Source organism: Paramacrobiotus metropolitanus, unplaced genomic scaffold, assembly GCF_019649055.1.
Source record: "Paramacrobiotus metropolitanus isolate TYO unplaced genomic scaffold, Prichtersi_v1.0 Parri_scaffold0000051, whole genome shotgun sequence".
Lineage (NCBI taxonomy): Eukaryota > Metazoa > Tardigrada > Eutardigrada > Parachela > Macrobiotidae > Paramacrobiotus > Paramacrobiotus metropolitanus.
In genome coordinates this window covers 81,569-93,956 of record NW_026570271.1, presented here as the reverse complement: position 1 = coordinate 93,956, position 12,388 = coordinate 81,569, and positions in this window count along the sequence as shown.

Below are 12,388 nucleotides of genomic sequence, written 5' to 3'. Positions count from 1 at the left end.
GATCATGTCTTAAGCAGATTGCTTCCGACGCGGTAAAGGTCACGAATATCACGTTAAATACAGCAGAAAGTCGATATAAGAATGACGGCCGAGCAAGTTGTTGGTATACGGTCACTGTCAGTTTCATCTGCGGTCGAACAGACCCGTTTTTGGGTGAAAAACAACAGTAAAATTCACGAACTGGCGTGGAATCAAAATTCTTAAAATATCACCGGTTGTTCTAAATAAATTAAAAACTTTCAAAAAAAAACAAAAACCGGTGCCAATAAAAAACCAGAATAGGGTGTCTCTATTTAATTAATAACAGAGAAGGGTGAAAGAGGGTGGCTATAGTGATTTCCTAAATAAAATGATTTGCTCTGACAACTGAATCATTAATGCAGTATGACACCTACTATTCGTCCAAGAGCTGGATGTTCCTAAGAGCCGCTGTAAATATCGTTTGCTTAATTAATTCTTTCCTATAATACAGGGAAAAAATAATTAAGGATAAAAAATAATTCGCTGCTTCTGTTTCTGGCGTTTTACACGCTTTCAGAATCTGCAGCACAGCTGCGCTGGCTGCAGAATCCGTTTCTTGTCAGTTGCTTTGTGTTTGGTTTTTGGCAGTATCTCCCAAACGTGGATACTTCCGGGTTGTGTTCAGTCGTGAGCGGTGGCAGCAGCCACATGATAAAAAAGAAAGGCTGGTAAGTGATGGTAGACTGCAGCCAAGGTGAATAGAAGAAAGGCACAGAAATACAGGGCAGACTATTTAGCTGGAATCGCTGTATTACGGCCAAGCTTATACCGAATCCATTCAGTTATCTGTGATTCCGGTTATGCCTTTTGAGCTCGTATCTATAGAGACTATATCCGGCCGAAACGAGAACAGGATTTAATCTGATGTCTAAACCAATCCAATAAATTTTCAAGAAACCCGAATCAGTCGTATATTTTTTTGCGTTCCGATTCCGATCCGTATCCAACCACCGGATATCTACTTTGTACATTCGAAGTTATTCAAATCCGAGTGATCCGACCTACGTGCGAAGCACACAATTTTAGATGGTAAACATTGAAAGCATTGTTTTGATTTCTGCAATTGCTCAAAGCACCTGATAACAAAGATCGAAGTAACGGCCAAATTTCTAATGGAATATCCCTACGACGTATAATTTCCGATTGTAAGTGATAATGTCGCAAATGTTTTAAACTATGTTGTTTGTGCGTCTGTGCACTGGGATTATTGTATCACTTCCAAATTATTTATTGAGTACCCATTCGACATTAAGTCGATTCCGCCGAGGTAGCCCGAAAACCAGCTCTTTTGGCCATTTTGGAGAAGTAACATGAAAAGCTACAGAAAATTTTCCGAAATTTCGAGACAAGAATCGCATTACGCTGCCACACCGGGCGGTAGAATTTGCTTCAAGGGCCGGAGATTCGTGAATCTCTTCTAAAAATACTTTCAGTTTGGGCTTTTTTTGACGTAACAATAGGTAGGAACGGGATGTCCCCACTAATTCAGTGCAGCCTGAATGAATTCGTCCATGCAAAATTCCAGATATGCGTGTTTAAGCGATTCTCTGTGCCTTTCGGCTCAAACGAATTAAAAATAGAACGAGTGTTAAGCGGAGTCTAAAGTCTTTGTTATTAAAACGTTTCTTGTAACAGGGCGCCCGTTTTAATACAATGTCGGCAAACAACAAAGAAATGGATCCGGGAAAAAGCCGACTCATCTGCGACCTACGCAAGGCTGGCACCACCAAGCTGCAAATCGCGGAACGTCTGGGCATTGGTTTTTATACAGTGCATCATATTCTCCAAAAGAATAAAGTAACCTTTCCACCGAAGCAAACTGAAAAGCAGAAAAAAGAAATTATACAGCTATTACTTGGCGGAAAATGCAGTATCGCTCAAACTGCGCGGCAGTTTAACGCTGCCGTGACGACCGTGAATCAAATGCAACGAATGATCGGCCTTACTGAAGAGCAAAAGAAAACAACCTGCAATTGTTCCATCGCGGTTACTCAAGAGCGGACATTCAACGTGAGGCTAGTGTAGCAGCTAATGTCGTCGGCGCTGTGATTCAACAAGCTGGATTCAGTTTTACCGCACGGGATAGACTTCCTGTTAATCAAAAACAGAAAGAAGAGATACTGAACTGCTTTGAAGAAGGTCACAGTGGTAGGCATATCGCTAAAAAGTTCGGCATGTCGCGAACTTCGGTGAAAATGTTGCTGCTGCAGAATGGGAAAAGTTTGCTTGACCGTTCTCGACGAAATTACGGACAGGCACCAGAGGGTACCCGTAAACTGCATGCAACAGAAGTGCCAGAAAATACGATAGGTAAACAGCATAAGATGAGCTAGTCAAAGATGCAGTCACTGATAAATGCCGGCGATGGAGGGAACGCGCCGGATGTGCGTCCGTTATGCTGCGCGACAGGCGCGGTGGACCCGCTTCGGGACTGGACAATGCGGAAGAAGATCGGGTTGTTCAATCACCGCCATATAAGGATGATGGCGGCAAGAACAATGCTAATGTAAGCCGCAGATCGGCTTGCTGGCAGATAGTGCAGTCTGAAGATCTAGCCAGGAAACATAGTCAAGAGTAAGACCGTTGCTCCAATTGTGACTACACTTGTACGTGTAACCGCGACACAGACTCCACAGCTAATAATGTTCAGGTATCCGCCAGTAAAATCAAAAATGCTGCAGCCATAATGTTTACCTTTATTTTGAACATGCGCCGTGTCTATAGGCTCAACCTTCGACTGCACTTCATGACCGTGAGACATTGGTTACGCCGGTATTCACATTCTGCCCCTTCGAAGAGGAAAGTGCTTTTGCTAACGGGCAGCAGTGGGATACAGTCATGGATCCAAATACTGCGGCCTCGATCGTAGCACTGGCTCGACCTGAGCGGATGTCAAGTATGGGCGTCCAACCGGCGGATTCTTCATCCGAGAATATTCCGGAATCCGACATTGATGTGGAAACTGACACAATGCAATATTGCTCCAGCGAAATTCCAGTGTGTTCAACTTCCATCGTTTCGTCGGGCCGCTGTATGGGAACGGCTTCCGAGATGTCATTACTTCATTCCGAAAATGCGAACACAAGCAGAGTTAGCGCAAGATATCAGTGCCAGATTTGTAACGTATCCTGCGAGGATGAGGATGCATTTCTGGTGCATCTGGCAGACAGGGCTCACGCAGAGCTTTTTGCCACCGGGATTTTTCTCTATTGTACCGGATGTAAGTTCAAAACCCGGAAACCGGCAACGATGGGCGAGCATATTGTCAAGTATCAATCGCAAAGTACTCTGCAGACCAGTAGTATGCATTCTGTGACAGTTATCCATTGACTTATGAAGACCGTATTGCGTTGAATGTTATATTTTTCTTTACTACTGTTGTTGCGTATCAGTCACAGATTTTTGTAAGCAATGACACTCCATTGCTTACTCACGAGGAAAAAACAAAAAATAAAAAAAGCTTCCAGAAAATGTTGTTGCTCTTTATCCTTTTGTTCCCCATTTACGAAGGTTTTGATGAAATATCCCTGACTGGCGGCATTTTGTGATTGCGTAACTGCATGAAATCTTACAGACCCCGAGTTACTGTTTTTTAAAAAAAAATCAGTTTCTATGCGATTATAAATTTATAATTACGAGTACCTAGTACCTACATTATTATCTTTTAAGTTAACTCACGCCGTTACCATTTCCTGGCCGTTACCATTTCCTGGCATACGCCTCGTTGTCACAGTAAAATAAAAATAGTATTCTTAAAACTATTTTTATTCAGTTCCAAGGGCTGTATGTGCTCAAATATACCAACAAACAAAACTTTATCTGCAAACTGTTATCTTTCAGCGCTACGACAGGCGGGTGTAGATGGTTGCTTAACTGTGTTCACTTGTGACAGCCCACAGAAGGCGTATTACCGTTAACGGTTCTAAAAACTTTACAGTGTCTCAAGATCAGCTTCCTTTATCGCGATGCCATCCCGGTTGTAACAAGTTTGGTTCACCGCCTAAATAGTTCGTGTCATTATATAATCCATTATTGTCTAGAAAGGACCGGCTAGAAATTTGCGTTTTAGAAAGACTAAAGTTTTTCCATGACGCCGCAATGCGCGATAATTTCATTATGGAATTACATTCGGCTGCTTTCTGTTCCCTGTCTTTTGCCCGGAACAGCTGTTTTGTTATATTTTCTGCAGAGTGCGTCACGCCCGCGGCATGTACCGCTGTTCGGGGTTACAAGACCTTCGGAGATCCCAGCCGTTTAACTGGAGTACTATTGAAAAATTCTTCTTACGTGGCAGAAGATGAAAAAATGCTTTCCGGATAGTGCTTTCACATACAGTAAAAAATGGGTCCAAGCATCTAATACAAAATCATACAGAGATAAGAAAATTATACCACCCGTTGCCGTTGCTCTAGGAGTACGAGAGGAATGGATAAACATTCCACTTTGTAGTAGCTCCATAAAACTTTCTGCGCTGTTCTTGTGTCAGATATGACACAGAAGCAGATGGAAAATGGGGCAAATATCGCCTTTATTGGTACAATAAAGCAACAACAACAACACAAAAACCAACAGAAAACCCAATGCGGGAAAAGCTGTGGAAAAAAGTGCCTGCAGTGCGCTATCAAGGAATCGTGATTAATGATTCCGCGTGCTGCAGGTGTGCAACAGCTGATGCTGCAAAGCATGGAATCGCCCGTAGGCGCAGGGCTCCACCCCCAAGAGTGCAGAGAAATGCGCTGATTGGTCAGCGTAGACAAAGTGTGCGCTGAGTAAGCAGCGTAATAGCGCGGCACGAATGGAGTAGCCATGTGCGGGCGGGCGACAGAGCAAAGCCACAAGAGGTGTCTACCGCCTCGAGTGAGCGGTCTCTGACATGCCTCTGGGCGGGAGTGGGAGCTCCTGCGAGCACCTTCCGACTCTGCCCCTGGCCAACCCGGTAGGGTGCCAGGATCCGATACCCGGTAGGGCCGGATGCCACTTTGTCTCTAAACCCGGTAGGGTCGCTTCCTCCAGACCCGCGGTGCAGTGCACCGAACGGCCGAAATCTGGAGTGCACTCTGGTTGCTGGGGGTTCCAGTGGGGTTTGAAGGCTTGGTTGGTCGAACAAGTAAAAAAATATAGTTTATAAGGATCGTAGGTTAAACATCGAAATAAAAAGATCACAATTCCGGTGAGAATTAAAGAAAGTAAGATCATAGTTAGAGATCCCAAAGCCAATTTCTTTTTTTTTAATGGCTAAATAAAAACATCAATTTCTTTGGTTAATAAGTCTAGAAAAACCAGGTATGGTTAAAAAACTAGACGAAAATGGCTTATTCCGACTAGGTTTACCACAGGGCCAATTATGTCCACACGGGTCCTAGTCAACGGTCCGCTTTATCCGATAGGATTGGTCTGGTCCTGTGAATCCGGGGCGACGGTTCCCAGAGATGTCCACAGGGGTCCAGTGGAGTAGATCCAGCGGTGCGGTGTATGGAAGGCACGGTTGCATGCGCAAGGACAAGTTGTCCCCTTCCTTGTTAAAGTATAGTGGACCAAGCCCGGTTGGGGCGGTCCATGATGGGCCAGAGTGATGCCTCTGGACAGGAGAGGTGCCCTTGTGACCAAATTAATGTGCTTGGACCAATTCCGTTAGGATGGCCATGCTTTGGTCTGACATGCCTCTGTTGGACCTGACCCGTTAGGGTTGTCCCTAATATGGCGGGAGTGGGAGTCCTGTCGGATTCCTTCCCAATGGCCAAAATGGGTGCTTTGGACCAGTCCCGTTAGGGCGGTCCATTTTGGCCAGGTTTGGCCCTGCATGCCGGTTTGGTCATGCGCCTCGGGCCAAAAATCTTCTAAGTCCAGGAGGGCCACAATGGAAAAATTTTCTAAGTCCCAGGACCAAGGTGGTGTGATGGACCAAACCCGTTGGGGCGGTCCAAACTCGGTCTCTGACATGCTCTGGACCGGGATACAGGGTTCTGGAATGGTTTGGCCTTGATTGCAGCCTTTGGAGGGGAGTGGGTCCTGCATAACCGGTTTTGGCTCTCCGTTGTGGACTTAGTCGTTTTTTTTGATGAGCCACGTCATTGGACGGGCCAAAAGACTTAGTCGATTTTCCAGTGGCCACGTCGTTGGACGGGCCAAAAGACTTAGAAAATTTTCGGTGGGCCACGTCGTTGGACGGGCCAAAAGACTTAGTCGATTTTTCGACGGTCCAAGGTGTATGGCGGGCCAAAGTTGGTCCGTCTCACTGGCCGTGGGCCATGAGTTGGCTACCATGTCCGATGAGTCAGGTAGGTTTCCCTGAGACCGTGGCCATAACAAAATTAAGTGGCTTCTGACGAAAACATCAGATTGGCCGGGCCAAACTCCAAAAAAATTAAGTTGTGGGCGCCGGTAGGCGTTTACCACAAAGGAGTCGGTCTACTGACTAGGAGCATCCTCGTTTGGCCTCGGGGCGGTGCATCTTTTAGATGGGCCTCTGGGCGGTCCGTGGTGAGGATGATGGACATGGCATGCAAAATGGGTATACCACAACTTCTATGTGGCTCCCGAACTCACTTGTCCCAATGCCTGGTATGGCAACTAGACTCGTGAGCCATCTATGGTCGGTTAGACACATAGTGGGCCTGGTCCAATTTCTATGGGCCAGGACTTAGCCTTGGCTTGTCGCAACTTCTATGCGGGCCAGGCTGATCCACGGCTTGTCGCAACTTCTATGCGGGCCGTCGCCGCCTTGTGGGCGCTGGATCCTTTCCATGCCGGGGAACTTAGCTCGCGCCAAGTTCGGTCCGGTGGACTCCGTCGGATGGTCTGGGATGGCCGAGCCAAATTCATGGTCCCAGCCGCTAAGCCAGAGCCAATCCGGGGAATCCGGTTAAGATCCAGGGATTTAGGTCCGGTGGGGTTGACGATACATGGCCGTAAGCCACGTCTGTTGAGCGAGGGTAACAACCGTTAGATTGCACCCATCGTGGTGTTCAAGTCCGATCCAGCCAAAGCCGGTCCACTTCTAGGGCCGACATGCAGGAATGGCCGTTAGCCTATTCCTGCCCTCCCTTTCCGGCTTGGTCGCCGTCGCCTGGCCCAGGGTTGAGCGGGTCGACGACGCTTTCCTCCATGTCCGCCAACTCCTGTTCGGTCTGGTTGTCCCGTGGTTGGCTGGGGGGGCTGGTCGGCTGGGCTTCTTGGCCCGGGTGCTGGGCCTGAGTTTGGACGTGTGCGGACGATCCTGTTGAGGATCGCTGAGTGCGAAACTTCGTTGGAAGTTTCCTGGTTGCTGTTCGATTAACGAACACTTCCGCATTATCGTCGAAGTCCGTTGGCTGTTTATAGCGGTAATCTTTAGCGCGGCTCCTGTAAACGTTCAGGGCGCTCTGAATTTTGACTCCCGCTTCAACTTCATGGATTTGGTTTCCAAGGAGGGCCACTTGGGTCAGTAATCGAGGAATGATTTTCCCCTGCCGGTAGGCAACTTCAAGCTCCCAGTGGCACCGTAGGTGTCCGAGTCTGGCGGCAAAGATGCGTATCATCGTGCCGTTATAGGAATAAGTTTGTTTCTCTGGATCATCCCGATGGTCGGCCGGTTTGCATGGGATGTCTATGGCAGCTCTGCAAGCTGCGATGATAAAACTGGCGTTTGCGTCCGGTAGGACAAACTGAGCCAGGTATTTGACGACATCAAGTTGGTCGTCCTTAATGTGCAGTTGGCACAAGTCATTCCAGTCCGGTCTGGTGACGGGCTGTCCGAGTAAGTTTACGTCCGTAATGCTTGATAGAGCATTGTCGCGGACCATAGGGTAGCCCTCACGGTTTTCGGTGTGGTCCGCCATGCTGAAGTCACGGGGCCACTCCTTTTTCTGCATTTCCATTTCGAGTCCGGACCGGGTGACGAAGGTTTGTAAGTTCTGGACCATGGCATCCACTTGAGCCCATCTGTCCCTAGGGTATGGGATGGCTCTCATAATGTAATCCGTCACCTCCCGGTGGGGAAGTGGTCGGATATTGATGCCTTGGTCCTCAGCATATTTGTAAGGATCAAAGTCCGTAGCACTAACGCTTGCGTCTTGTCGGGCCGGTGGGTCCGATGACGGCGGTGCGGACTCTGTCTCCATTGGGATTTGGATGCTGATATTATGGGCCACCGAGCTGACATTTCGTTCTGATCGCTTGGTGGTCTGAGCGACAACCAGGCTGGACTCCGCCTCGCTCCGTTTTCCGGGTGATGTGCGCGTTCGGCGCTCGGACTGGCTACGGCTTTGGCGTCCACTTTGGTCCTGGTTACGGCTCTGGATCTGGTGACGTAAGTCGTCGGGGTTCCGCGGTGGCGGTGCCAGTGGTGTGCGCTGTTCAGTGCGCGCTGGCTGGTATTGGCCTTTTAAGGCGTCCAGCAGTCCACCTTCCATCAGCTGTCGGGCCACCTGGTCAACCATAGCTTTGTTGATGTTTTCCAGGATCGTTTTCTCGAACCCCTGGTTGTATTCCATGGGCATGGGCAACTCGTGTCCGTAGGATCGAGAGCCTGATGATGGCCGCTGATGGTCGTAATTTCTCGGGTCGGCCGTTGGGCCACGCCCTGAGGACTGGTCAGATCCAGAGTTGCGGGATCGACGTTCCCGGTCCCGCTCGTCCTTCCGTTCTCGAGCCGATTGGCTGAGTGGAGGAATCGGAGTTCCGGTACTGCACCAGCCAGGTTGTCGGGCGCCACTACGTTGCATGTAGAGATCGTAGATCTCTATCTGCTCATGATCCCTTAGTAGGGGGATCAGGTGGCTTCCGTCGCGGCTGGTCATATGTATATATGCGTCGAAGTTGCCTCTAACCACTTCAAGGTAGAAGCAGTAGGCTCTTTCGTTCTCGTCGCGGAAGCCCGGCCGCAGGTGGTATGCGCAGGGGAACAACTCCCGTGAGGAATTGTCCCGGCGGTGAGGATGTGTCATGCTATCGCCGCTGTTGCGTCTGCAGTCCGAGCATCGCGGTTCGTACTTCTGCTGCGGTGTAAGTCCCATTCTCTGTGGTAACAGAAATGAAACTTGCAGAATAAGGTCAAGTCCACTTTTATGACTGGTCCCTATGATAATTACGCCCTATGGTTTACGTCCCTATGATTTTACATGTGATTTGTTAACTAGGCTTTTCTTGCCCGGTGAATTATTTAGGGATCACCCCCTAGACCCTATGCAAATTCTATGCCTAGGTCACTGATGGACGCGCCGTTTCTTCTTGGACTTGGTTGAGGCCAAGGTGGCGGGTTCGGTGGGACGAGGGCCGTAACGATCCGGTGGGATGTTATGTTGTCTGTACCGCTGCTGGGCCTCGGGCTCGTCAACAGTTTGCTCGAGCCATCCTTCGTTTAACATCTTCCTTACGACGTATCTGACGTCCTCGCAGATAGGGTACAACCCGCTAGGGCGGCCCTGGTTCGGCACATATGCTATCCCATCGATGAGTTGTGGATGGTGCGAGATGACGTTCAGATCGTATCGGCCCAGGAGCTGGTTGGCTATTTCGCCTCGTGTGAGGCCTAATGGGTGCTGAGTGGTGGTCAGCACTGTGAGGACGGCGTTACGCCATTCCCAGTAGCCTTGAGGAGCCTTATCCACTTTTTCCGGTGGGAATGTGTAGAAAATCTGCGTGTTAGGCAGGTGAGTCCGTAGTATAGCTCCTTCATGGTAGGCCATCTGTATGTACTTCATCACTTTGGACTTGGACAGTGGTGGGCCATTCCATTTTTTGATGAGTTGGAAGGCCAAGCCCCTTGTAGCAAGGGTTGTACCCGTTTGGGACAACGCCTTTAGGGCTGCCTTAATATATGCCCATCGTTTGTCAGAATTGGAGATCCTTGGCTTTTTAGAAGGGTCTCCGCCAGGCCATTTCCTGGCCACCTTTGGTGTTGGTGGCGAGACGTAATCGATCCGCGGTATGGCCGGGCACGGGTCAGGTAAAGTCCATGGAATCTCGCCATCATCTGATTCTGGTGAGGTCGAGTCGCGCATCCTTACCCGTTCGGGCGATGCAGCGCTTCCACTTGGTTCAGCGTTATCTACGCTGGCCGGACTTTCTTGGCTAGCGCCTTCCGCGCTGTCGTGTTCCTGGTTGGCATTTTCTGCGCCGCCCCGGTCCTCCATGTCCTGATCACCGCTAGGTGGCTGATTCTCATCACCGGGTGGTATTTCCATGTCATGGTCCGGTGGGAGGTCCATGGTAAGTTTACCAGGGCTTTGGTCATCGTCGTCGTCAGAGTCGGACTTTTGGGACTCCATGGTTTGGTCCTGGTCCGGCTCTTCTTGTTCGTCATCCTCTGAGTCCTCCGGTTGTGAGTCCTCAGAGTCCGAGTCGCTTGGCTGCGGTGAGGGATCTTTTTTCCCTCCTTTCTTTGTGGCCGTGGCCTTTCGGCTCTTTGTGGATGTGACCGATAAGGCTGGCGAAGGAGGTCTGGACCGGCCAGCTGCGTTAGGCAGTGACACTGTGTCCCTGGGCACAGGCCGAATTCCGGCTGCGCGCATTTCATCCTCCGCTTCTTGTCGTGCAGCCAGTTCTCTTCTTGTAACGGACGGTCGAGGAGGCTTTTCTACCGGCAGCTTCTTTGGGCCCGGCAGTTTGGCCACTTGGGAGATCAAGTATGCCTCCTTGGCTCTGCCGGTCAACTTGTCTTTCGGCGGTCCAGCCGCTTTCCTTCTGTCCGGATCCCATTTTGTGCCCACGTCGTGTGACACGTACAGAGACCGTTGGGTCTTCTGCGGGATGAACCCGGGAATAGTGAAGCGGATAGGTTCCGCCCGGTAGGCGTTGGTCGTCTCCAGGGTTCCATCCTTAACCAGCGCTAACAACTCGTCGAGCACGATACGCTCGAGTTTCTCCAGGTCCTCCTCTCCTTTGTAATAGAGAGCATTAAGGGTCCTGACAATGTCGACTAAATTGGAGCCTTTTGGGTTATGCAGGTAAGCGATGGTCCTGCATATCTGTTGGAAAGGGTAATCCCGGCTACGGGAAAGCCCTGCTGGCCGATGAGGCACATGAAGCTCCATCATGCTGGTCCAGTCACGGTGCGTGCGGACCAGAAGTCCCATGTCCAGGATGAGAGTTACTACACGCCGCATGAAGGGTGCCGTTAGTACACGGTCCGCTGGCGGTAGCCCTCTGAATTCTTCTCCGTGTGCTATTCTGGCTCGGAGAACTCGGACGAGACATTGGTACATGTCTCCTCCTGTTGTACGTCTCATGATCCTGGCCGCTGCCACCCCATTGGCGCACATATGGACCCGTTGGGATCTCAATGTGCGTGGCCTCCGGTCCAGGATCCGGGAGCTCAGCTTCGTCGTCCGCCGGCGCGGGGAGCATTGTTTCCTCCGAAGGCGGTTCACCTTCGGGAACTGGCTCGAATTCCTCTTCTTGCCATGGACGATATTGTGGTGGCTCTTGTGACTTGTCCATGCTGTCCGATAGGACTTGGACGTCTTCATCGCCTGACAGCCGTTTTTCGAGCTGGGCGATCTTGGCCTCTTGACTTTTCTTGTCTTTGGCCGCTTGTTTCTTCTGGCGGTTCCTTTCGGCCTCTGGATTAGATGTTGGCCGTGGTGCGGTCGCCTGACTTCCACTCGGTTGAGGGGAGTTTGGACGAGTGGCCGGTTTGGCCCTCGATTGTGGAGAAGTTGGACGAGAGGCCGGTTTGGCCCTCTCTGGATTTTTGGCTTTCCTCGGCTGCTTACTCCGTTGGGAGTTAGCTGAGTGAATTACACCCAGGCCGAGTGCAAAATTCTCCATTGTCCCTGTTACAGGGAATGTAACTGGACGGCCAAAAGGTATATCGTCGATGGTGGCGGGCATGTTCGTCAAGTTTATCGGAGCAGCGGCCGTTGGCCCTGTTCCGGACTGACTTTGGCCTGCCGATTCTTGTGTCGACGAGATGGCCTTGGGTGGCTCCTCCGGTTGGGCTGATTCTGGCTGTGGCGCCGTGGCCACAGGTCCAGACGGAGAAGTGTCCATTGGCTCTGAAGCCAGGGGTGGCTGTGTCCTTGGCGGTACCACGATCAGTGGGGCGCTTGACAACAGAGCTTCAGTCATCATTGGGTCTTGCCCCGGTGGGGGAAAGGCCTTTTGGTTGCGGCGGGTCCGATAATCTTTTACCATACGGTAAACCAATGGCGCGAGCATCTCGGATAACATGTCGAATTCCTCCATGTTATTCTGCTCTTTCGCCTCCTGTCTCTTTGTGAGCAGGAATCGGTATCGCCGTCGCTCGTTGCTGTCTGCATGAGCATATAACTGTCTCTGCTCCGTAGGAGTGAGAGTGCTCATGGGCATCAGAGCCGAGTCGGCTTCCGTTTCTTGTTTTGTGACAGCAGAAGTTGTCTGCACCGTCAGGCTGGCCGATTCTGCGGCT